The 24,007-nt window shown below is 41.9% G+C and overlaps 1 protein-coding gene across 1 annotated transcript in view; it reads left to right on the forward strand.

The window, feature by feature from the left end:
* LOC114708153 (Golgi-specific brefeldin A-resistance guanine nucleotide exchange factor 1-like) overlaps positions 1-24,007 on the forward strand; it is a 139,241-nt gene that overhangs the window by 60,268 nt on the left and 54,966 nt on the right.

The following is a 24,007-nucleotide window of genomic DNA, read 5'->3' on the forward strand; positions in this document are numbered from 1 at the left end:
AAATAAACAACAGAAATCTATTTCATCTGGATGGTTTTTGCTCCCATCCACCCAACCAGATACTCAGCACTGATTTAGACATTTTTGATTGCCACAGCCCAAGGAGAGATGTGTAGGTGCACCTATGCTCTGTATGAGTGGAGGTCAGAACAACTTACAGGAGCCAGTTCTGACCTTCAATACATTAACATTTTTTTTTTCAAGAACTTGAGAGTTTTGAGAGTTTTAATTTTATTTTATTTTCTTTCTTTCTTTCTTTTTTTTTTTTTTTTAGGTTTTTCGAGACAGGGTTTCTCTGTGTAGCTTTGTGCCTTTCCTGGAACTCACTTGGTAGCCCAGGCTGGCCTCGAACTCACAGAGATCCGCCTGTCTCTGCCTCCCGAGTGCTGGGATTAAAGGCGTGCGCCGCCGCCGCCGCCGCCGCCGCCGCCGCCGCCGCCGCCGCCCTGCGAGAGTTTTAATTTTCATATTTAGATCTTTTATCCATTTTGAGTTAATTTTTTGATGCCTTTACAGTTGAATTTATAATTTTTTTCAAATTTTTCTTTTCTTTTTTTTATTGTTTAAAATTAATTAACTTATTTATTTTTCTATTATCAGTTTGATACAGTATGTATTCTTATCTTAATAGTGAGATGTTTCATTGAGGCTTGCTCAGTAATTGAGTAAAACCAAAATTTATTATAAGCCACAGTCATCCTAGGGACCTCCATGCTATATATATAGCCTCCATGGTTCTGTGGGTTGTAGTCTGATTGTTCTTTATTTTATATCTAGGACCCACTTATGAGTGAGTACATACCATGTTTGTCTTTCTGTGTTTGGGTTACCTCACTCAGAATGATTTTTTTCTAGTTCTATCCATTTGCCTGCAAATTTCATGCTTTCATTGTTTTTCTCTGCTGAGTAGTACTCCATTGTGTATATGTACCACATTTTCTTCATCCATTCTTCAGTTGACAGGCATCTAGGTTGTTTCCAGATTCTGGCTATCACAAATAGTGCTGCCATGAACATAGCTGAGCATGTATCTTTATGGTATGAGTCAGCATTTCTTGGGTATATGCCCAAGAGTGGGATGGCTGGGTCTTGAGGTAGTTCGATTCCTAATTTTCTGAGAAACCGCCATACTGATTTCCACAGTGGTTGTACAAGCTTGCATTCCCACCAACAGTGGAGGAGTGTTCCCTTTGCTCCACATCCTCTCCAACATTGACTGTCATTGGTGTTTTTGATCGTAGCCATTCTGACAGGTGTAAGATGGTATCTCAGAGTTGTTTTGATTTGCATTTCTCTGATGATTATGGATGTTGAGCATTTCTTTAAATGTCTTTCAGCCATTTGTGGTTCTTGTATCTTCATAGGTATTTCTTTCTTTAGGTTAGGAAAGTTTTCTTCTATGATTTTGTTGAATATATTTTCTGTGCCTTTGAGTTGGTATTCTTCTCCTTCTTCTATCCCTATTATTCTTAGGTTTGGTCTTTTCATGGTGTCCCAAATTTCTTGCACGTTTTGGGTTACGACTTTTTTGTCTTTAGTGTTTTCTTTGACTGACGAATCTATTTTCTCTATTGTGTCTTCAGTGTCAGAGATTCTCTGTTCCATCTCTTGCATTCGGTTGGTTATGCTTGTTTCTGTAGTTCCTGTTCGATTAGTCAGGATTTCTATTTCCAGCATTCCCTCAGCATGTGTTTTCTTTATTATCTGAAAAATTCATTTTTCAGATCTTGGAATGTTTCTTTCATCTGTTTAATTGCTTTTTCTTGGCTTTCTTTGATTTCTTACAATTTTTTGTTTGTTTTTTCTTCCATTTCTTTAAGGGAATTTTTTATTTCCTCTTTAAGGGGGATTTTCATTTCCTCTTTTAAGGGCCTCTATCATCTTCTTAAAGTCATTTTTAGGGTTGATTTCTTCTGTTTCTTCTGTCTTGGTATGTTCAGGTCTTGCAGGTGTAGAATCACTAAGTTCTGATGTTGCCATATAGGTCTTTATGTTGTTGCCTGTATTTTTGCACTGGCATCTACTCATCTCTTCCTCTGCTCGGTGCAGGCGGTGTCTGTGTCTGAAAGTGTCTCTCTTGTTCTAATTTTTAGTCTTGGTTCACTAGGAGTTCTTGGTTAAATTGGTGCTGTTGGGCTGTTTCTTTGGGAGCAGCTGATCTCAGTGGGTGAAGTATATACTTATGATTCTGGTGATCTGGGCGGCGCCTACTTCTGTGTTCTCAGGTCACCTTTTGCTCATTCATCAACTCCTCAACTGATCTTGTTTCCTCAGACTTCAAACTGTAGGGATCTGAATCCTCTCCCGGATGGGTTTCAGCTGAGCAGGGTAGTCTCACCAACACCTCCAAGTTGTTGGGTTTCGCAGGATCAGCAGCTGGGCCCTAGTTGGTCTCAGACAGAGTGTTCAGATCCGTTCTGGTTCCGTCCCATGGAGATAGCTTCTTCCCCGGGTGTTGGGATTAAAGACATCCCTGTTTCAAGCTCTTGATTAAGAGCTTGTTTTCACTAACTCTTCAGTGGGTAATAGCTCAGTTTCTGGTCTTTATTGCAACTGTGTTTTGGCTGCCACCCACCGGGCCTGCCTGCCTCTGAGGGCCAACGCCGCTGCCGCCACCACCACAGCCGCTGGGCCTACCTGCCTCTGCCCTGAATTTATAATTTTATAACATTATTTCTAAATAAATTGCATCTTTAAAATTTTTTTCATTTCATTATTTTATATGTGTAGGTGCTTTACTTTCATGTATGTCTGTGCATCATGTGTGTGCAATGTCCTCAAAAGCCAGAGCACAGCATTGGATCCTCTGGAACTGGGGATACAGATGGTTGTGAGCCACCATGGGTGCTGGGAGTTGAACCTGGATCCTCCAGAAAAGCAGCTAGTGCTCTTAACTGCGGAGCCACCACTCCAGCCCCAAACTGTATCAGTGCCTTTCTCTTGCATATGAATGTCTAGTTGCCCCTCAATCTTTATTGAAATGCTTGTTCTTTCCTCCTTGAATAGTCTTAGTACCTTTGTCAGAATCAATTGGCCATAATGACCCTAGTGTAAAACTGTTTTACTTGTGTGTTTGTTGAGACATGTCCTCACTATGTAACCTGGGCTGGCCTACAACTTGCAATCTTCCTGCCTCAGCAGGGATCATAAGAGTGAGCTACATGCCTGGCTGAAAAATCTTACGTTTGTTTAACACAGAGTTTTATATAGCCCAAGCTGACCTCAAACTCACTATTTATGACCTTGAACTTCTGATCCTCCTGCCTTGACCTTCAGGTTCTGGGATTATCAAAGTGCTCTCACACTTGACTTCCTGGCTAGAAAATCTTGATTACTCTCTAATGGATTAGCTACCTAAAGAATAAGTGTTTCATATGGATGCTGCTGTGCCTGAGTAAGAAGATGCTAAGAGTTAAGGTATCCCTGAGCTTCCTCTTAGCATATACCTTGGCAGCTCATAGCATGCAACAACCTGATCCTCAGCTATTAGATCATTAATGATTTCAATAACTGTGCCACTAAACTCTGTACTCAGTATTCTGAATCTACCCAGTATTATTTTGTGATACCATTTTTTTTGTTACCAGGCATGGAACCCAGGGCCCCATGCATGTTAGAGAAGCACTCTACCACTAAACCATATCCCAGGTTTAGGATATCTTTTTTGTTTGTTTGTTTTTTTGAGACAGGGCTTCTGTGTAGTTTTGGTGCCTGTCCTAGAACTCACTCTGTAGACCAGGCTGGCCTCAAACTCATAGAGATCTGCCTGGCTCTGCCTCCTGAGTGCTGGGATTAAAGGTGTGTGCGGCAGGATATCTTTTAATATACAAAGCAAATACTCTTGGTGTTCAACCTTTTTCAAAAATTTCCATAACTATTCCTGAATGTATTCTGCTTGTTGTTATATAATTCTTAAATAAGTTTATGAGGTAGGGTTGGGTGTTTTTCTTTCTTTATGTTACAGATGTAGAAAGAGGCTTAAAAATTTTATTTCCTATGATCACATTAGAACTAAGATGTAAATCTGGGTTTTTCTGACTTCAAAGTCACTGCCTTTAGACAGTACATAATGACATCTCCACATGAATATATGATTGAGTTCTAAGAGCAATAAACTATGAGGCTGGAGATATGGTTCAGGGGTTGAAACACTGGTTGCTCTCCCAGGGGACCTGGATTCAGTTTCCAACAACCATAGTAGATTATGACTGTCTCTAACTCCAGTGCTAGGGGATCTGATGCCCTCTTCTACTCCATGGACACCAGTCAAAATACCCATATACATAAAATAAAGAATGAAAGAAAGCTGAGCATAATGGTACATATCCTTAAAAAAGGACAGGGAGGCAGAGGCAGGCAGATCTCTGAGTTCAAGGCCATCTTGGTCAACAGAGGAAGTTCCAGAACAGCCAAGGCTACACAGAGAAGCCCTGTCTCAAAAATAAATAAATAAATAATAAAAATAAATAAATTGCAAATGTATACAAATAGAACAGCAAGGTTTAAGTTTAAGCCAATACATACCTGAGGGCAGAGTCTTAAGCTATATTTTACATTCACTGATTTTTCCTAGTATATATTCCAGCCTAGAAAAGGGGGTATGTACTATTTTTTGAATACGTGCTTTACATCTCATAACCTCACAATCATAGTCATCATCATGTGGGGACTTTTGAAGACAAAATCATAGCATTGTAAAGAAAATTATAGCTTTGCATGGTAGCACACACCTGTAATCCCAGCACTAGAGAGGCTGAAGCAGGAGGATTGCCTCAAATGTGATGTCAGACTGCACTACATAATGAATTTACAGGCCAGCCTGGGCTACTGTGTGAGACCCTATCTAAAAACAAACAAAAAAATCCCGAATAAATAAAAGTTATAGCATATTAAGACCTTGACTACTGCTGGGTGTTGTGGCGCACACCTTTAATCTCAGCACTCAAAGGCAGGGTCAGGCAGATCTCTGAGTTCAAGACCAGCCTGGTCTACAGAGCAAGTTCCTGGACAGCTAGGGCAACACAGAAAACCCTGTTTTGAAAGCCTCTGCCCCCCCAAAATAGATTTTTTTTTTAAAAAGGACATGGCAATCCATTTCCTAGGTCAAAAACACTCACAGCTCATGTGTCTGATAATAAATGGAAATTCTACATAGGCTCTAAGGAGAATCCGTTTCCATCTTTCAAATAATTTACAGCTTAATGTCAGCTAAACTTAGTAACATCTGTCCATGGCAAGGAGATTCTTGGCTAGCTTTGCATGGTCATTCTAGGACTTCTCATAGACTCTTGAAATGTGATGTGGCCATCAAAATGTCAGCACTTACCTACTGTCCACACTTCAGAGACATGATTCAGTTTGCAGGTCAGTGACTTAGTAAATGAAGAAACAAGACCAGCTTTACATCTAACTCAGGAATGTATGCCTGGGAGGCTGGAGAGATGGCTCAGGGCTTAAGAATATTGACTGCTCTTTCAGAGGACCTAGGTTCAATTCTCAGCATCCACATGGCAGATCAAAACGATCTGGAACTTTAGTTTAATGGGATCCAATACCCTTTTCTGATCTCCAAGGATACTAGGTACATATGTGATACACATACATACATGCAAGCAAAACACACACATAAAAATAAATAAATCTTTAAAAAACATCAAACAAAGCGGGCGGTGGTGGCGCACGCCTTTAATCCAGCACTCGGGAGCAGAGCCAGCGAATCTCTGTGAGTTCGAGGCCAGCCTGGGCTACCAAGTGAGTTCCAGAAAGGCGCAAAGCTACACAGAGAAACCCTGTCTCAAAAAAAAAAAAAAAAAAAAAAAAAAACAAAAAACAAAAAAACAAAAAAAAAACATCAAACAAACAATGCCAGGCAGCAGTGGTGCACGCCTTTAATCCCAGCACTCACAGGCAGAGCCAGACAGATCTCTGTGTGTTTGAGGCCAGCCTGGTCTACAGAGTGAGATCCCAGACAGCCAGAGCTACACAGAGAAACCCTGTCTTGAAAAACCAAAAAACCAACCAAACAAAAATGCTGTTAGTAAATCAGAATTCAAGCTTCGTTTGAGCTTGTATCCAGAGGACACTGGAGGTGTATATGAAACAGCAGATGGACAAGAGTCTTTGTAACTAAATGTTACAACACTTGCTTAGCATATAGAAGCCCTGGATTCAATCCCTAAAACTTCAACATTTTTGTTAGGAGGAGTGTGGAAACAAAGCTCGGTGGTTGATACTTGACTCCATGTGAGCTGTAGTTCAATCTCCAGCACAGCAAAGAAGAGAGAGAAGGAGAGGGAGGGAGGGAGGGGGAGGAAGACAGAGACAGATAAATAGAGCAAGAGATTGAAGTAGGAGGATTGCAAGTTCCTAGGTAACCTGGGCTGTGCAGAACTGAAGGAGTTTAAGGCTTCCCCCCCCCTTATGTGTAAGAATCTGTCATTTAAAGGGAGGTAGGAGGGAGGGAGGAAGAAGGGGAGAGAAAGAAAGAGGGAGTACTAGTGACAGTCACAAACTTGGTGTTGTGTGACAGAACTGTTCCTGGGGAAACGCAGCACACACATCTACTCATCTCAGATAGGGATACCTCGACAGACCAAAGTATGGAAACCACCTGTCCTGGCTAGTTTTATGTCAACTTGACACAAGCTAGAGTCATTTGAAAGGAGGGAATGCCAATTGACAAAATGCCTCCATAAGATCTGGCTATAGGGAATTTTCTTAATTAGTGGTTGTTAGGGGAGGGCCCAGCCCATTGTGGGTGGTGCCCCCAGCCCATTGTGGGTGTTGCCATCTCTGGGATAATGGTCCTATTGCTCTTGGAAAGCAGGCTAAGCAAGCCATGATGAGCAAGCCAGTAAGCAGCACCCCTCTATGGCCTTGCGTTAGCTCTTTCCTCCAGGATCCTGCCCTGTTTGAGTTCCTGTCCTGACTTCCTTCATTGATAGACTATGATGTAGAAGTATAAACCAAATTCTTTCCTCTCTCTGTTGCTTTTGGTCATGTAGTAACCCTAAACTAAGACACCAGCAAAGTCCAATTTGGTGAACCAATGAGTTTTATTCTGGTTGTTCACAGGAATATGGGTGAGGGTTACTTACAGGAGCAGAAATGACTCACAGACAGCTGCATTTATTGCCAAAGCCCACTGAAACATGGGTGACAGTTCACAAAACTGGGCATCTGGAGGGCATTGCACAGCCTATAGGCATCCCAACAGGTTAGAGAGCGTCCTTTCCTGGTGCCTCATTTGGTCTAAACCTCTCCTAGGCAGCTCAACTGGTTTCTTCTGCTTTCAGGCAGAAGGTCTGCTGTGAGACTGTTTGCAGCTGGTGCAGTTTGGCCTCTCTTCCTCCCAGAGGGACTCTCCACTTTTATTGCTTACTCAGACAGGGAGGAGCCTAGTAAGTCTGGTCAGGTTCAGGGACTTCCTGAAGTTCCTTTGAGTTGTTTACCTTCCTGCTAAGGAGCTTCCCTGCAGGGTGGAATGTTTCAATCTCATAGGAGACTGTTAACAACACTTAGCAAGTAAAAAGGTCCCCATAGAACTTGTATAAATCAATTTTTTTATAAACAGCAAATTTCCTAATAGAAGAATGTGCAAAAGACTACTTTATTATAGAAGGTATCTGAGTAATCAATAAATGTAATGGAGGGGTTTGGAGGTTCTAGAGACATGGCTCAGCAGTTAAAGAATATTACTCTTGGAGAGGACCAGAGTTCAGTTCCCAGAACCCAGATCAGGCAGCTCACCTGTAACTCCAGCCTCCTCTTCCAGCCTTCTTCAGCACCTGCACTCATGTACACATGCCATTCTGAGAGCGGATTGGAAATTGGAAAGTAAATTGTAAAGTGGCTACTTCTATTTGGGCTGAATTTCTATGAACCAGCACATTCTGTGTCTAAGGATATGCCCAATAGTAACTTGTCCATGTATTTAACAAAAGATGTGTTTGAGGATGTTTATAGCAGTGCTGTTCATAGGAACGTCAAAAAAAGTAAACTATCTAAATGTCCATCAGAAATAAAATAAGTAAAATGCAGTGTATTATTTTGTGTGTGTGTGTGTGTCAAAAAACACTTTATTTAAAGCAAAAGAATAAATGACTCATTAGTTATAAAAATAAGTTCATAGTAAAATATGCATGTTTCACACATATGGAGTCATAGCACTCAGGAGGCAGGGGGAGTATGACCTGAATCCAGGGCCAACCTGGGCTACATATGTAAACATTAGGTCTATATAGGGATATATTTATATAATTATTTCATATATTACTAAAACTGGGACAATTAAATTGGGAAAAGGCAAATTCACAGAAGATGTCGGGCCAAGTCTAACAGTCCTCTGATGTGCCCAAGTCCTTTAAGGACTCATTGCCAGAGCTTCTCAGAAGATGAATCTGAGTCTTGAGCATCCTCTGGTTCTTGGGCTGCAGATGCCATGGGAAGTGGAGCTTCAGCTGAGGCTGTAACTTCAGCTACTGCTGGGTCAGTTGGGGCTTCATTTGCTTCGGGTTGGTCAGGGTGGGCAGCCACAAGTGGGGATTCAAAATCAAACAGGTTCTCTTTGGGACTACACCTGGCACCCTCACAGGCCTGATCACCATGGAGAGAAGCTTCCAGGCAGGTGTTGAGGTTGGGAAAGGAGCCCACACCAGATGTACCTGGAGACATGGACTCTCCATTGGCTGAGTACAGATAAGGGACCCCAGGAACCGGTTGACTCAGAAACACCTTTACAGCTTCCACTTGTCTCTGGCCCTCCTTCTGAAGCATTCTTCCGTTGGTGCTTGGCCTGTTGGTTCTTGAACCAGATCTGGATCTGTTGCTTTGTCACGCCCATCTCTTGTGCCAGCTCCATGCGTTTCTCCAGGCTTGGGTACATGCATTTACTGAAATATTCTTGAAGCAGCCCCTTTTCTCGATTTGAATACACAGTTCGTGTTTTCTTCTGTCTCTCTGGAGAGTTGAGGGGAACTTTCTGGTTGCTGTATGTATCTGAGGGCTCCAGAAAGTCTAGGGAATCCTCAAAACCAGAACTCCCTGAGGAACATGAGGGTAACTGGGGACTTGGGTTCACTGGGTGGGTTCCCAGTGGTGGGAGACCTGGGTACATTAGGGGACTTGTTTTCATTGATGGTCCTGGGGACACTTGAGGACCTATGTCCCTCTCAGGGTCTAGGTGCCATTGGAGATTTGATTGTGTTGAGGTTGCTTCAGCAACTAGAGGACTTTGTGACATCTGGAGATTTTGATGGCTTGCTGGGATTTGATGTCTTTGGAGGCTTGACTGTACTGGGTCTCCTGTGGGAACTATGGAACTTTGAGTTATGTGCTGACTTAGTTTGCCAGTGGGGACTGGATGCCACTGGAAACTTAATTGCACTGAAGTTCCAGCAGGAACTAGGGACTTTGAGATAGCAGGTGAGGTAGTTTGCTCATAGGGCCTGGATGATAACTTTGGAGGCTTGATTGATTGCACTGGAATTCCTTGGGGCACTAGGTGACTTTGAGATACTTGGAGACATAAGTCTCTTGCAGGTTGTTAAAGCATTTGGAAACTGGATTCTCTTGGTACATCTGAAGACATTTGGAGATTTGGATGCAGTGGCAGGGTGGGGTAGGGGGGACCTTGGAGAAATTGGGGGCCCAACTCTCTTGGGTATTCTGTATCTATTGGAGGCTCTCTGGGCGCTGGTGGATATGAAGGCATGCTGCAATGTGATCCTACTGGAGTATGGTCCTGTACTGGGAAACCCTAGGTATCAGCAGGCTTTCCCATCATGACCAGATCCCAGCTGGTGGTTCAATGCAGTGTATTCTTACAGTGGAATACTTTACAGCAATAAGCATTAGTGGGATGGGGCTGGAGAGATGGCTCAGAGGTTAAGAGCACTGGCTGCTCTTCTAGAAGTCCTGAATTCAATTCCCAGAAACTAACTACATGGTGGCTCATAACCATCTATAATGAGATCTGGTGCCCTCTTCTGGGGGTCTGTATACATAATAAATAAAGAAATCTTAAAAAAAAAATTATTGGGTTGTAGCATATTATAGTATACATGAAATTTTCCCATGTTGGTAAATGATTTCAGTGTGGAGTGAAAGAAAGCCAACATAAAAACTAATTGCGTGATATTATTTATGTAGATTAGTGCTGGGGATGTAGCTTAGTGGTACAGGTACAAGTCTGTGGGTTAGTCCTCTAGCACCAAACAAACTAAAGAACTGTTTATATAAAGTGTAGTCAAAACTGTCCATTTAATGTTAGAAGCCGCAATTGTGGTTCCTTTTAGAGCCTTTGCAACTATGAGAGATCATGATTGTTTTTTGTTTTTTTGTTTTTTGGATCCAGTAGTTTAAATAGAAAAGTGAAAGTGAAAATTGATTCAGTTATATCTTAGAATATTATATACTTCAACTTAAACATGTCCTTAAGGGAGCTGGAATGATGGCTCAGTGGTTAAGAGCATTTACTGTTCTTGCAGAGGATCCAGATTCAGTTCCAACATCCATATGGCAACTCATAATTGTAACTCCAATTCCAGAGGATCCAATCCTCTGTAGGTGCCTAAACACATATGGTATACATAAAGGTCTGAGTTCAATTTCTAGCACCCACATCTGATGGCTCACAAGTTTCAGGGGAACTGTCCATCACCTTCTTCTGGCCTCCTTGGGCAACTATATATTAAGTGTGGCATATACATGCATGCACATACACACACACAGAGGAATATACAAGCATGCATATATATATATATATATACAAATTCATACATACATACACAGAGAGCGGGATACACAAACATGCATACACATTCACAAACTCATACATACACTGACACACAGGCATATGCACACATATACACACACACTAAATAAATTTCGAGGGGAAATTTTTTCCTTAAAAAGAATATTCTTCCATTGATGTTCCTCTTGGGAGTTCTTTCTTAATTTTTCTTAATTTATGTTTTTTCTATTCCAAATAAAACAAACCCTCTTTTTCTTAAAAAGATAGGGAAGGGCTTAAATTTGGAGATTCAGAGCTGGGCTCTCACTAACTAAAGCATTGCTCATAGTTAAAGGCCGTCCTGGTTTATGATAGTGAGCTCCAAGCTAACTTGGGCTATAGATGAGATCTTGCCTCAGAAAAATACCCCCATTCCTGGCTAAAAAATTATTTTCAATTTTGGTTTAGTTTATTTTATGTTTTTAGGTCATGGAGAAAATCTCCTATTTTTGGTTCTTGGTTTGTGGTTGTTTAATTTAGGAGAAATATGACCAACTGTATTTTACATGCAACATACGGGCCTCATCTTTTCTGTTGAGCTTGAAGAATTATGCTGGAAATTGCGGAATAAAAAGGACATCATGTGGATAGTTAGAAGATATAGGGGAATTTGTAGTTGATACAAATGGTGAACTGGAAAGGTAATAGTGTATTTGTATTCTTCATTCAGATGAAATCTATTCTTTTTTTTTTTTTTTCTTTTTTTCTTTTTTTGGTTTTTGGAGACAGGGTTTCTTTGTGTAGCTTTGCACCTTTCCTGGAACTCACTTGGTAGCCCAGGCTGGCCTCGAACTCACAGAGCTCCACCTGCCTCTGCCTCCCGAGTGCTGGGATTAAAGGCGTGCACCACCACCGCCCGGCATGAAATCTATTTTTATTGTTTGATGTCAGAATAAAAAATGTCAATAGCTGAAAAGAATCTTGACAAAGTGGAAAAAGTTAGTTGTGTTTCATGCTTTCTGTTCCCAAGAGATTGCATTTTCAAGTTAGCTACCCAAGATGAAACTGAAGCTGTATCTGCCTGCTTATTCTTCTTAACCTGCATTTTGGTTGTTCAGTTCTTCCTATTAATATGATACACTGCATTGGTATTGCCTGTCTGCCATGCCTATATTAGCAGAGATTCCTATTAATCTGTATTAGGTTTCTGTTAGGTCATTTCTATTACTAGCATCCCCTAAAATGAGGTATGCATGCAGATTTGTGTTCTAGTGGATATAGTAGATTTACCTGGGACTATTAAACCTTGCAGCAGCATTAGCCTAGAGGATGTTGGAGATTTGCACCTAACTATAGGGAGTTACTGTTCAGACTGTGGTCTTTAAACCAAGACTTTTCATTACTAATCACAAGCCACATTTGCAGTGAGATTGAAGAAGGAGTTGGTTTTCTGTTTATTGGAGGTGACATGAGCAGTGGGGCAGTGGCAAAGAGGCCATGTTGCTCTTGCTAAATATACATCCCTGACAGTTGGATAATAGGTTCCAGGAAGTTCAGTGGAAAATTAAAACAAAGCAACATTTATAGCTGATTGAACTTGAAAAGCCATTTTGGTGTTGAATGGCAAATATGTGGACTTCAGCATTCCTAGAGCCTGATGCATCCTGCTGGATGGCCCTGTCTCATGTACATGATGGCCTGGGGACTCAGCAGTGTTCAGGGTGCTCTCCTTTGGAGGATGCTTTGAAGGAAAAAAGCTTGCTGCCGGAAGTCTCCTTTGCATAGACTTATGTAACACAAACTGCTCCTATCAAGGAACATCTTTCCATTGATGATTAGAGGACCTTCATGTTAGAAGGACTGGAATGTCTGGCAAGAGTATGTGCTAGAAATACTCCTAGTCACCTAGTGAGGCTGGAGCTTCAAGCAGATTATTCTGGTGTATTCACGTGATCATAGCATGGTAACACTTCTGATTATTGTCCCAACTTGTCCTGAGGGTCCTGGCATAAACTTCAAGTTAAATCAACTCTGCTCTGATGAGAGCTTTGTATTCCCATGGGACATGATCTATTTTCTTAGAACCAGGAGAGAAGCTATAGGAAACTGGAAGTAAAGGAAGAGTCACAGGAACTATAGTGGAGAGAGACTTGCCTTTTTTAACTGTCAAGAAAATTATTTTGCTTGGCAGTTGCATCCATTACAAGGGTTTAATTTGGAATAAACCCACACTTAATGGTATTCCCAAATTATGAAGCTGATGCTGTTTTTCAGTTTGACTTCCCTAACAGATTGAGCTTTGCCATGCAACTCTGTACCTGGTTTGTCCTCAGAGTCATGGAGGAGGATGGGTCTTTAGTGATTTGACTTGGTTGTGTCCTAATGTTTTCTCAATCTGCATAGTGTACTGGCACCATGAATTTGCTTCTGAGCCAGTTTAAATTCTAAGCTGTGCTTTTTCCTGTGGTATTCTTCAGCTTGCCTGGGTGTGTTTGTCTTGGTGGTCTCTAAAATGGTGAAATTAGGGCCAAGCTATGAGGAAATGCTGGTTGGCTCTGTGGTGTCTTAGAGATACAGTCTTCCTAGTGTGTGCTTGCTTTGGCAGACCAAAAATATAGCTCTGAATGTGAATCAAGAGTGACCCAGCTGGCCTAGCATTTTGTATACACTAAGGAAGAATTGAACAGTGAATGAAGGAAAGATCTCATGACTTGAAAGCGTATTCCATGTATAATAGACATGGGTTATTTTTCCATTTTTATGGAAGGGAAACCATACTCTAGTGAGAAGTTTCGTGTTCTGAGTACACACAGTAAATTCATACTGCAGTTAGTATTCTTCTTTTCTTGAAATAGGAAAGTGATTTATGAGGTGTGGGCTCTTACATGAAAGAAAACAAAACTGGCTGCTGTGTGGGCCCATAAAATTCCTGTGCCATCTTGGTGGTGTGGGTTACAAGAAGATGATGAGCAAGCTGCCTGGCCCCCCCTCACTGGGGCTCAGCTGCCCCAAATACTTGTGATATTGAAGGTTATTTATGAGCTCTTCTGGACTGGGATTCACTACTCTCCATCCTGGTAGGTGAAGATTTGCAGGCAGAATGTAGAAGCCCTCATTAATCTTCCTGGTCTTGTTGAGGATTTCTTGCCGACTGGAGCTACTATTGAAGAATGGATTGGCCTTTTCCACTGAACTGCAATGGCTCAGATTAATATTAATCCCTTTAATGCCGCAGTTCATGATATAGTCATTAGGTGACTTGAAACTAATCCTATCCACCTAACTAGTGTGATTTATTAAATACACATAGAGATCGAGTCTGAATACAGCTAGTCAGATCAGCAGCAAATAAATACCTTTGTGCATCTGTATTAATGCTGGTTGATTAGGGCACAATTGCAGGCTGACTGGGGAGAAACAGGGCAAAAGGAAGCTGAACTCTCAGAATCAGTAGCATTTGCCCACCCCTGCCCCTTCATTTATGTAGCAAAACAGATAGCAACTCATGCAAGAGAGTTGATATCAGTAACAAGGATTCTAAGTTATTTAATTCTGTGCATGTGAAATGAAGTAAGGGAAAAATCCTATAGAAATACTTTAAAAAACTGAAAGACAGGCTCAAATTAAGAAAAAAAAAATCCTTAAACTTTGAATGACTTCCCTCCTGTACTGCTGCTACTACCCTTTCTTCCTTCCCTCCCTCTTCCTTCCTCCCTCCCTCCCTCCCTCCCTCCCTTCCTTCCTCCCTCCCTCCCTCCCTCTCCCTCCCTCTCCCTCCCTCCCTCCCTCCCTCCCTCCCTCCCTCCCTCCCTCCTCCCTCCCTCTCTCCCTTCCTTTCTTTCTTAAATGTCTCTGTAGCTGAGGCTGGCCTTAAACTCTTAATTTTCTTGCTTCAGCCTCTTAAGTGCTAGGATTACAGGCATGAACCATCACTCTAAGCTTCCTTTAAAGTTGTAAAAGTAACTATTCAAGCCAGAACTCAGTACTGGTAATACAGGCCTGTACTTCCAGCACAGGAGGCAGCGGCAAGGATCCTGAGTTTGAGGTCAGCCTGAGCTACATAGAGAGACTAGGTAGATGGCGCAGTAGTTCAATTCCCAACACCACACGGTGTCCCACAACTCTCTGTGACCCCAGTTCTAGAAGCTCTGACACCATCTTGTGACCTTCTCAAGCACCAGGCACACACACGGTGCACTTACAGTTAGACATGCAGGCAAAACACTCATACACATAAATAAATCTGAAAAAGTCACTTTGTTTGTTTGTTTTTTATTTTTGTTGTTTTATTTTTGACAAGGGTCTGACTGCAGCACTAGCTGGTCTAGCCTCAGACTCAGAAATCTGCCTATCTCTGCCTTCTGAGTGCTGGAATCAAAGGTGTGTGCCACCTCCATAAAAGTAACTATTCGGATGAGTTTTCTATGACTTCTAAGTCTAGTAGTAGTAGCCCAGGCACTGGTCACGCCAGGCTTATCTAGTTTTTTCACCTTTCAGGACTTCAAGGCTTGATTTTTTTTCTTCTTGAAAGGGTCGAGAAAGTAGAACAGCCAGGCCTACCTTATGATAACAATTCTCTTCTCTGATATCCTTGCCCAAGCTAGCAGAATCATAATTTCTTTTGTAAATAATTGAGGTTTATCATTTTCCTTTCTCAAACCTCCTTTTCTTCCCCCTCTTTGCTCTTTCAGCAGAGATGGCATTAATATGGAAAACATCTACCTAGCTGGCTTCGTTTAATCAGGCAAGTCTGACATTTGTGAAACCTCTCATTAACATTTTCCCCAAAGAGCACAAAATGGCTCCCATCCGTATACAGCCACCTCCAAGTTTAGGCTGCTTTCCATAGCCATTGGCAGCCTCTCCTCAGACATGTTACTTCTAACCTCTCATGTCTGGCCAGCAGGCACTGGTCACATGTGTGGGGATCTTCTGTTCAGGTGCTGCCTTATTCCTTGTAAACGTTGCTTTTTACTAGTTTAACCTGGGAATAACAGGTTATTTTTTTTTTTATTTAATGGAAAAATTGGCGTGTCTATTTATTTCTTCAGTACTTCCACGTGTCCTTTTTCAACTACTTCAAGAACAATAGTTGACTGCTACTATGTTCATATCTTCTGTACCACACTGTAACTAACAAAAGCAAAGACACTTTGTCTCTGGCTGCCCTCCAGGAGCATTTAAACATTGGTTGGCTATAAATAGAATATATTGTAGCATTCTATACTAAAGCAGTAGCCTTCTATGGAAACACCAAAAAAGAAGAGGCTAGTTCTGAGAGTAAGAAGTCAAGGCTAGTTCCCTCGTTGAAACTGAGACCATAAACTGTAGGAGAGCCAGGCTTAGACTCTCAGTTTTATTACCATCAAAACAAGACCTCATGTTACTTTTGCATAGCTTGACCAAGAGATGACAAAGGGAAAGGCACTTACTTTTGTTTTAAAGGCTTTTAGCCACTGTCTTTGACTCCATCCGTTTCAGGCCCATGGTTAGGTAGAACCTCACTCACAATAGTGAGAGAGGGGAAGAGGGGAAATATTCACCTAATAGCAGATGCGAGGCAGAGAGGGGATAAGAGACTGGGGTGCAGATCAATTCAGAGACCTACCTCACTGCTGCCTCCAGCTGTGCCCCACCTCCTAAAGTTTCTTGACCTTTCCAAAGAAGAACCATGCTGGGGACTGGGCATTCAACAAATGAAATTGTGAAGGATGTTTCCCATGGACATCATTATACCTATATACCATGAATCAACGATAAGGGACTAACTTAGAATAGCGGTGATGACACATCATAGTAACAATAGAATGCCCTACTTTACTACATACAAGATAATGCTTTCTTTTCTTTTTTCTTTTTTTCTTTTTCTTTTTCTTTTATTTATTTATTTTTTTTTTTTGGTTTTTCGAGACAGGGTTTCTCTTGTGTAGCTTTGCGCCTTTCCTGGAACTCACTTGGTAGCCCAGGCTGGCCTCGAACTCACAGAGATCCACCTGTCTCTGCCTCCCGAGTGCTGGGATTAAAGGCGTGCGCCACCACTGCCCGGCAATGCTTTCTTTTCTTCATTCCTTTTTCTACTTTATTCAAAGGCAGGGTCCCTTGTTTCTGGGTTTTATTTATTTATTTATTTTTCTTGAGGCAGGATCTCATGTTGGTGGTGAAATTGTGAGGCAGCCTAGACTGGACTGAAATGCCCCATCGTGGTGCCCTCCTCCAAGTGTGCACTACCAAGCCGGCTTGTGTGCTTAGATTAGAGTTCCCCCCCCCCACCATCCCCCCGTCCCTCCCATCACCCCCCCCCCAGCAGACAGGGTTTCTCTGTGTAGTTTTGGTGCCTGTCCTGGATCTTGCTCTGCAGACCAGGCTGGCCTCGAACTCACAGAGATCTGCCTGGCTTTGCCTCCGAGTGCTGGGATTAAAGGCGTGCGACACCACTGCCCTGCCTTAGGTTATATTCTTGAGATTAAATTCAGTTCCCTTCCTTCCCCTCTGGATTTTTGTTTATTTTTTGCTTCTCTAGCTTTGGACTAAGGACATGGCTGCTTCTACTTGATTTCATTTACCCTCTCTCTCGTGTTTTCATCACATCAGTAGTGAGTATTCAGCAGGTGTTAGGAACAGAACCATCTAGGTCTTGTGTGAGCCATAGTTTTAAACTGTGGCATTGGGGATGTAGCTCAGTGTTAGGGCAAATGGTAAGTACACACAAGTCCCAAAAAGAATGCAAAACTTCAAAACCATAATACTGTTAGCTGTACACGGATGGAGGCACTGCCTTAGAGAGGTTGAGACAAGAGTCACCGGAGTGGAGGAGTTCAGGGCTAGCCTCGGCAACAGTTTTAAAACAAAACAAAACAAAACGAATGAAATCTGTGTCCAAGTTAACAAGTGGCAACACTTGGTATGCCTAGTGATCAGAAACCTTAGTCACTGAATTTCAGAGGTAGAAGGTCATTTCTAGGGGCCGAGGAAGTGACTGGGTCAGTCGAGTCCTTGATGCTAACCATGAAGACCTGCGTTCAGTCCCCAGCAGCCGTATAGAAAGTTGGGCGTGGTGTGCTCTTGTAACCTAGTGCTGGGGAGGCGCTGACAAGCCCGTCCCTCGGAGGCTTCCCACCAGCCAGCTTAGCCAGTCAGTGAAGTGGGTCCCGGGGAGAGGCTTCGTCTCAAAAACCAGGTGGGCAGCTTCTGAGGAATAACACCAGAGGTTGACCTCTGACCTCCTCCACATATACGTACATGTGCCTCCTTCCCACAACTCAACAAATTAAAAATAAAAGAATTTTGTTGTTTTGTTTTTTCAAGACAGGGTTTCTTTGTGTAGCCCTGGCTGTCTTGGGCTAGCTCTGTAGACCAGGCTGGCCTCAAACTCAGAGATCCACCTGCCTCTGCCTTGCAAGTGCTGGGATTAAAGACATGCACCATCATTGCCCATCATAAAATAATTTTTTAAAGGTTTAAGTAAATATAGGGAGAGTTAATATCTTTATATTTGACCCCTTATCTGTGTCTTCTCTACATAAAGACGTCTTTTGTGATTTCAATAACATTTTTAAGTACTTCCCCATTTATGTCTATTTCTAATTAAGCTTATTCATATATATGCATATATAATTTTTAAAAATTATTTATTTATGTGCCTGTGTGTTTGTATGCCTCTGCACATGAATGCAGTAACCACAAAATTTGGCCGAAGGCATCAGATCCCCTGGAGCTGGAATGACAGGCTGTTGTGAGTTACTTGATGTGGGTGCTGAAAATCGAACTCAGGTCCTCTGGAAAAACGGGAGCACTCCTAACTGCTGTGCTGTCTCTCCAGCTTTATATATATACTTTTTGGTGGCTAATACAAATAAAATTTTCTCCATTATAATTTCATTTTATTTATTTATTTTGAAATTAAGCTTTGTTTGGTTGCCCTAGAATTCTTGGGCTCAAACAGCCTCCTGCTTCAGCCTCCTGAATAGCTGAAACTTCAAACCCATGCCCTCTGCTCCCAGCCAGATTTCTTCTCCCTTAACTAATCCCGGCTAGCTCCTCCTGTGTTCCTGTACTATAGTCTATTCTATGCCCGGTACAAAAGGACCACTAGCTTTGTTTTTAATAAAGTGCCAATTGCTTCACCTGTCTATTGCTGTGCAGCATGACTCTAAAACTCTGTGACTTAAAACCGCAGCCATTGTATTATATCTCACAATTCTTTAGGCTGTCTAGAACTCAGTTGGGCATTCTTCTATGGTCCTTCTTGGATTCTCCTAGAGTCAGACATTATTTGTCGTTTGTAGTTTGGTGCCATGTGGCTTCTTTTGATAAGATGCCTCAGTCTTCAGGGCTTTTTCCTCATGACTGCTTTCTTCTGCAGGGTCAACTTTGTACATGACAGTTTACATCTTCAAAATGGGAGAACAAAAGCTTCAAAGCTTTTTTAGTGCATAGGCATGAAAATCCTAAATTGTTGTTTCAAAATTCAAGGCCTCCTTCTTGTGGAGGTGTCATTTTATAGACTGGGCTTTGGAAACTCCCCTAGTAGCACTTGGTAATTTACGCTTCCCCCTTTTTTTTTTCCTTTTATTCTTTTTCTCCCAGGTGTCCACCATAGAGCCTACCATAGTCTCGGTCCTGTAAACATCTTTCATCTGGTCAGCTTCCAGTACCAAATAGTGGTATTTATTGTTATGAGAAAAAGTTTGTTTGAAAAGGATAGCAAAGGAAAACTTTTTTAGTGTATCCATCTTCCCGTTTGCTAGCCTGGGTGAAGCGTAGCTCCCATGGACAGAAATACAGAGTTCATTTGAGCATAAAATAGCAGGCGAGGAAACAGGTGTCTATGTGCTTTGTTGTGAATTCTGCCTACTCTCCAGGAAGACAGCCTCCCCCTCTCCTCCCCAGCAGAAGGCCATCCCCTTCCTTCATTACAAACCTTCATAAGATTTCCATCCTATGCTGGTCCAAGTAGAAATGAGGCAGAATATACTTTCTCTTTTTTCACATAGTGCTTTTTCCTCCTCTGAGCTTGCTAACCTCTAGCTTAAGTATTCACCAAGTAAAGATGTATAGTCTTCCTCCCTTCCTGTCCCTCACTTAGTCTGAAGGAAGGCAGCAGGTGATAGAACGCATAAAGTATGGGGGTGGGAGGCTGAGAGGGGAGGAGTTTTTCTCATACACTATGGATGTTGCTCAACCAAATGGTGTGAAATTGAGTCAGAGCCACAGCATGTGTTTCAATTTTCCAGGGAATTTCCTCTTCCTAACTGTAGGTTTAACCCTTTCTTTTGTTTAATGCCAAGAGCTACTTAAAAACATAAAATAAGTTACAAGTAAGATGGAAAAAATGTTAAAATTCCACAAGACCTCTCTTTGGACTCTGGATCTCCAGCTTATTTCCTGCCAAATGGCTATAGAAAAAGGCATTGACTTTGAAGTCAGGTAAACACAGGTTCAAATCCAATCTCTAGCAAACATGCCTTATAGAGTTCTTTTGAGAATTAAATGAGAATGTATAAAATGCCTACCACAGTGTATACATCGCACATACTTGATACGTGTTTTCATCTACCGTCTACTTTCTAGAATTTTTTTTTTTTCAGACAGTCTTGCTATGTATATTCTTGAACTTTCAGTTTCCTTCTGCCTCAGCCTCCCAAGTGGTAACAGTTGTGTGTGCCCTCTGGCTTTTGTAGAGATCGATGTTTTCATCCCATGCCACATTGGGTTTGCCATGTTAGCAGTTTTTCACGTCTTACAGTTGTTGCATTTTCTCCTGGAATCTAACTTTGTATGAAGGACAAGTAGGCGTTTGCACAGAGGAGGATAACACGGCTTGCCTTTTCCATCTGCTCCTGGAGGCTACTCGAACTTGTAAGAGTTCTGAACCTCACCTTGTTAAGAGCTAAAGCAAAGCACACAGATCACATACTCCTAGTTTTTTCAGTTAGAGTCAAGCTGTGTAGCTCAGACTGGCCTCAAACTTGAGATCCTTCTGCCTCAGCCTCTCAAATGTTTGGAATATAGGTGTTACAACTCACTTGACTGCTTATACTTTACAGGGGAAGAGTTGTGGCTCAGAGGTCGCCTCAGTGCAGGGCATCAGAGCAGAGCAGTGGCAGCTCTAGAGTCAGAGCTCTGACTTACTCATCAATGCTGTGGCTGTAAAACTAGGGTGGTTTTGTTTGTTTGTTTGTTTTTAAAGATGTTTTTTATTACATTTATTTATTGTGTGTAATGTGTTGAGGTAGGAAAGCTTGCTGGAATTGACTCCTTCACCATGTGGGTCCTGAGAATAGTATTTAGGTCATCAGTCTTGATGGCAAGTGCCTTTGCCCACTGAGCCTAAAATCAGGTGGTGCACACAGGCCTGAACACTCCAGAGCCAAAAGCTGAAGGATCACAGCTTAGGCTCATGCTAGGCCTCAGCTAGCTGGAGCCCCTCTGGGCTATATTAGACTCTGTCTCAAAACAATAAAAGATACGTTAGAGTCCAAGGGGCTCAACTCCTTCTTGGAGCCTCCATGGGCTCCTGTGCTCACAATATGTACAGTTAGAAATAAATTTTAAAGCCAGGCAGTGATGGTGCCTTCCAGAGGCTGGTGGATCTCTTGAGTTCGAGGCCAGCCTGCTATACAGAGCAAGTTCCAGGACAGCCAGGGCTACACAGAGAAACCCTGTCCCAAAAAACCAAAATAAATAAATGAATAAATTTTAAAAAGAAAGAAAAATCATTTATTTTTCCTAAAGTTGTCCAGGGGGTACTGAGGTGGCAGCCCAGCCAGCTGTTAAGCTTGTGGTATCTGGATGGTGGATTGGGAAACAAATTTATGTCTCTTCTGTCTTGATTATTATTCCAAGTAGGGAGACTGGCCCCAATGCTCCTGATTCTCCCCTCCTTCCTTCCTTCTTTCTTTTGTGGTGCTGGGGTGGGGAGAGTCAAACCAAGATCTGTACTCCAGTTAGACAAGTTCTCTACCACATGTACACATACAAACACACCACTCTCTTTTTGTTTTTTCAAGTGTAATTAACATACAGTGAAACATACAGAATTTCGATGTTCAGTTAGTAAGTTTTGGTAATTGTATAAACCATATCACTACTTTCAATAATCTTAAGAAAAGATACAGCTGGACATTGTGGTGTGTGCCTGTAATTTCAGCACTTGGGAGGCTGAAGCATCAGAATTCCAAGTGCGAGACTGGCTTAGGTTAGTAATGAATTCTCGACAGGTCTTGGTGACATAAAGAGACTTTGACTCAAAAATGGTATTAGAAAAGAGAGAGAGAGAGAGAGCATTTTCATCACTCCCCAAAGCTCCCTCATGTCCCCTTTGATTCGCACTCCATACCCAATAGAAAAAAGAATCTAGATCCTGTCACAACAGATTAATTTTGTTTTGAGATTTCATGCAGATGGGTTGGCTAGTATTTCATTTCTTTAAGTTTAGCATGGTTTTGAACTTCAGACATCTTATTAGCTCAGTATTTTTTTCCTGGACAGTATTTGATAGTAGATGTATGAAAAGAAAAGCTATCTAACCTCTTACTGAAAGACATTTCCATTGTTTCCAGTTTAGGGATATTATCACCATAAATATCTATCTATCTGCCTGTCTGTCTATCTATATTTGTAAGCCTGTTTTAGTTTCTTTTGGATAAATACTTGAGTAAAATTACTAGGTCATAAGGTTACATCTGTTTAATTTGAAAAGAAACAGTTCTTTACGACTCCCCCTCCCCTCCCAGCTCTCTATCATTTTCTTCCCTGAGGGAGCAGGCTCTTTAATTTGAGGATTTGGCAGGAGAGAAGTCATATCATCTGGGTCCCTGTTGCCAGAGCACAGTGGCCTGCATTGGACACTTAAAGCACTGAAACAGGTGTTTGCAACCCTACTCCATCCTCTGTGTTGGATGCCGACCCCCCCCTCCCCCGAGGCTGAGGCTTTGCCAGTAGAGCTCCGGGCAAATCAAGTGCGTGCTGGACTAGAGGCTTTCATGAGACAAGGACTCTAAGTGTGTATATAGTTGCGTGTTCTGTTTACAGCAGGGTAAAGAACATTTTTATGGAGAAATTCTACTTAGTGAGGGGCAGTTGGCTATGGACAGGTAAAAAGTCTTCCTTGTTTCCTAGTTCTACCTTTTTTTCTCCAGTCTGTGTGCAGCTGAGTCAGTACTTTCCTTAGTAAAGTTAAGGTTGCCAGAGTTCCCTTAGCCAGGTAAGAGCTAGTATTTGTATCCTGTGTGTCAAACGTGGAAATAAATTATGCCTTAGTAAAGTATTTTTGTTTTTGTTTTGTTTTTTTTTTTTTGAGACTATGTAGCTCTGGCTGTCCTGGAACTTGCTATATAGACCATGCTAGCCTTGGACACACAGAGACACCCCTGCTCTGTCTCTTGAGTGCTGAGATTAAAGACATGCAACCACCACACCTGGCACAATTTTTTATTTTTTTAATGATTTTGTTTTAGCTAAGCCTTGGGACAGTAATCCTCATATGCAAATTGTTAAAGCAGGAACCGAAGGTAGGGTCTGAATTCCCAAAGCCAAATGACTTAATGTTCTGGAACTCAGTGTGTAGCCCAGGCTGGCCTCAAACTCACAGAGATCGCCTGCCTCTGCCTCCTAAGTGCTGGAATCAAAAGCATGCACCATTACGCCCAGCTACAATCTGCTTTCTTTAAAGGGCAGCTTCAACTGAAGGCTTCAAAAGAAAGTTCCCAACTCTAAAATCCTTTGTTACACTGATTTGAAGAGTCCAAGAAGGGAAGAAATCAACTTTCCGTGCATGCCAGTCTGGCCTTCTCCACAACCTTTGAGAGGAAAAGCATTTCTGAATTGAGTTCCACTTTCATAGGCATCCATTCCCTTGAGTCGAAGCCGAATGTCTTCAAACATTAGTCTTAGAGCCTGCTGCTGGACCACATTACATGGAGACTGGCCTTGGACATTAAGCAAGGATTAAAAGGCTAAGGTTATCTCAACCTTATTTTTTTTCATTGAACTATTATAGTAAGCTAGAATTTTTATACATAGTTATGTGGATTTTTAACAGTGGATTTGTGTAACTGCCACTACAGACAGAATATAAAATAGTTTAATTGCCCCCAGAGAACTCCCTCTGTCTTCCCTTTATAGTCATACTCTTCAACCACGATCTGTTCTCCTTCACATGGTTTTATCAAGAAATTCACATGAAGGGAATCATATTATACACTGTGTAATCTTCTGAAACTGGCTTCATTTACTTACCATGATGCCTTTGGGATTTATGTGAGCTGTTGTATG

Source organism: Peromyscus leucopus, chromosome 1 (assembly GCF_004664715.2).
Source record: "Peromyscus leucopus breed LL Stock chromosome 1, UCI_PerLeu_2.1, whole genome shotgun sequence".
Taxonomy (NCBI): Eukaryota; Metazoa; Chordata; class Mammalia; order Rodentia; family Cricetidae; genus Peromyscus; species Peromyscus leucopus.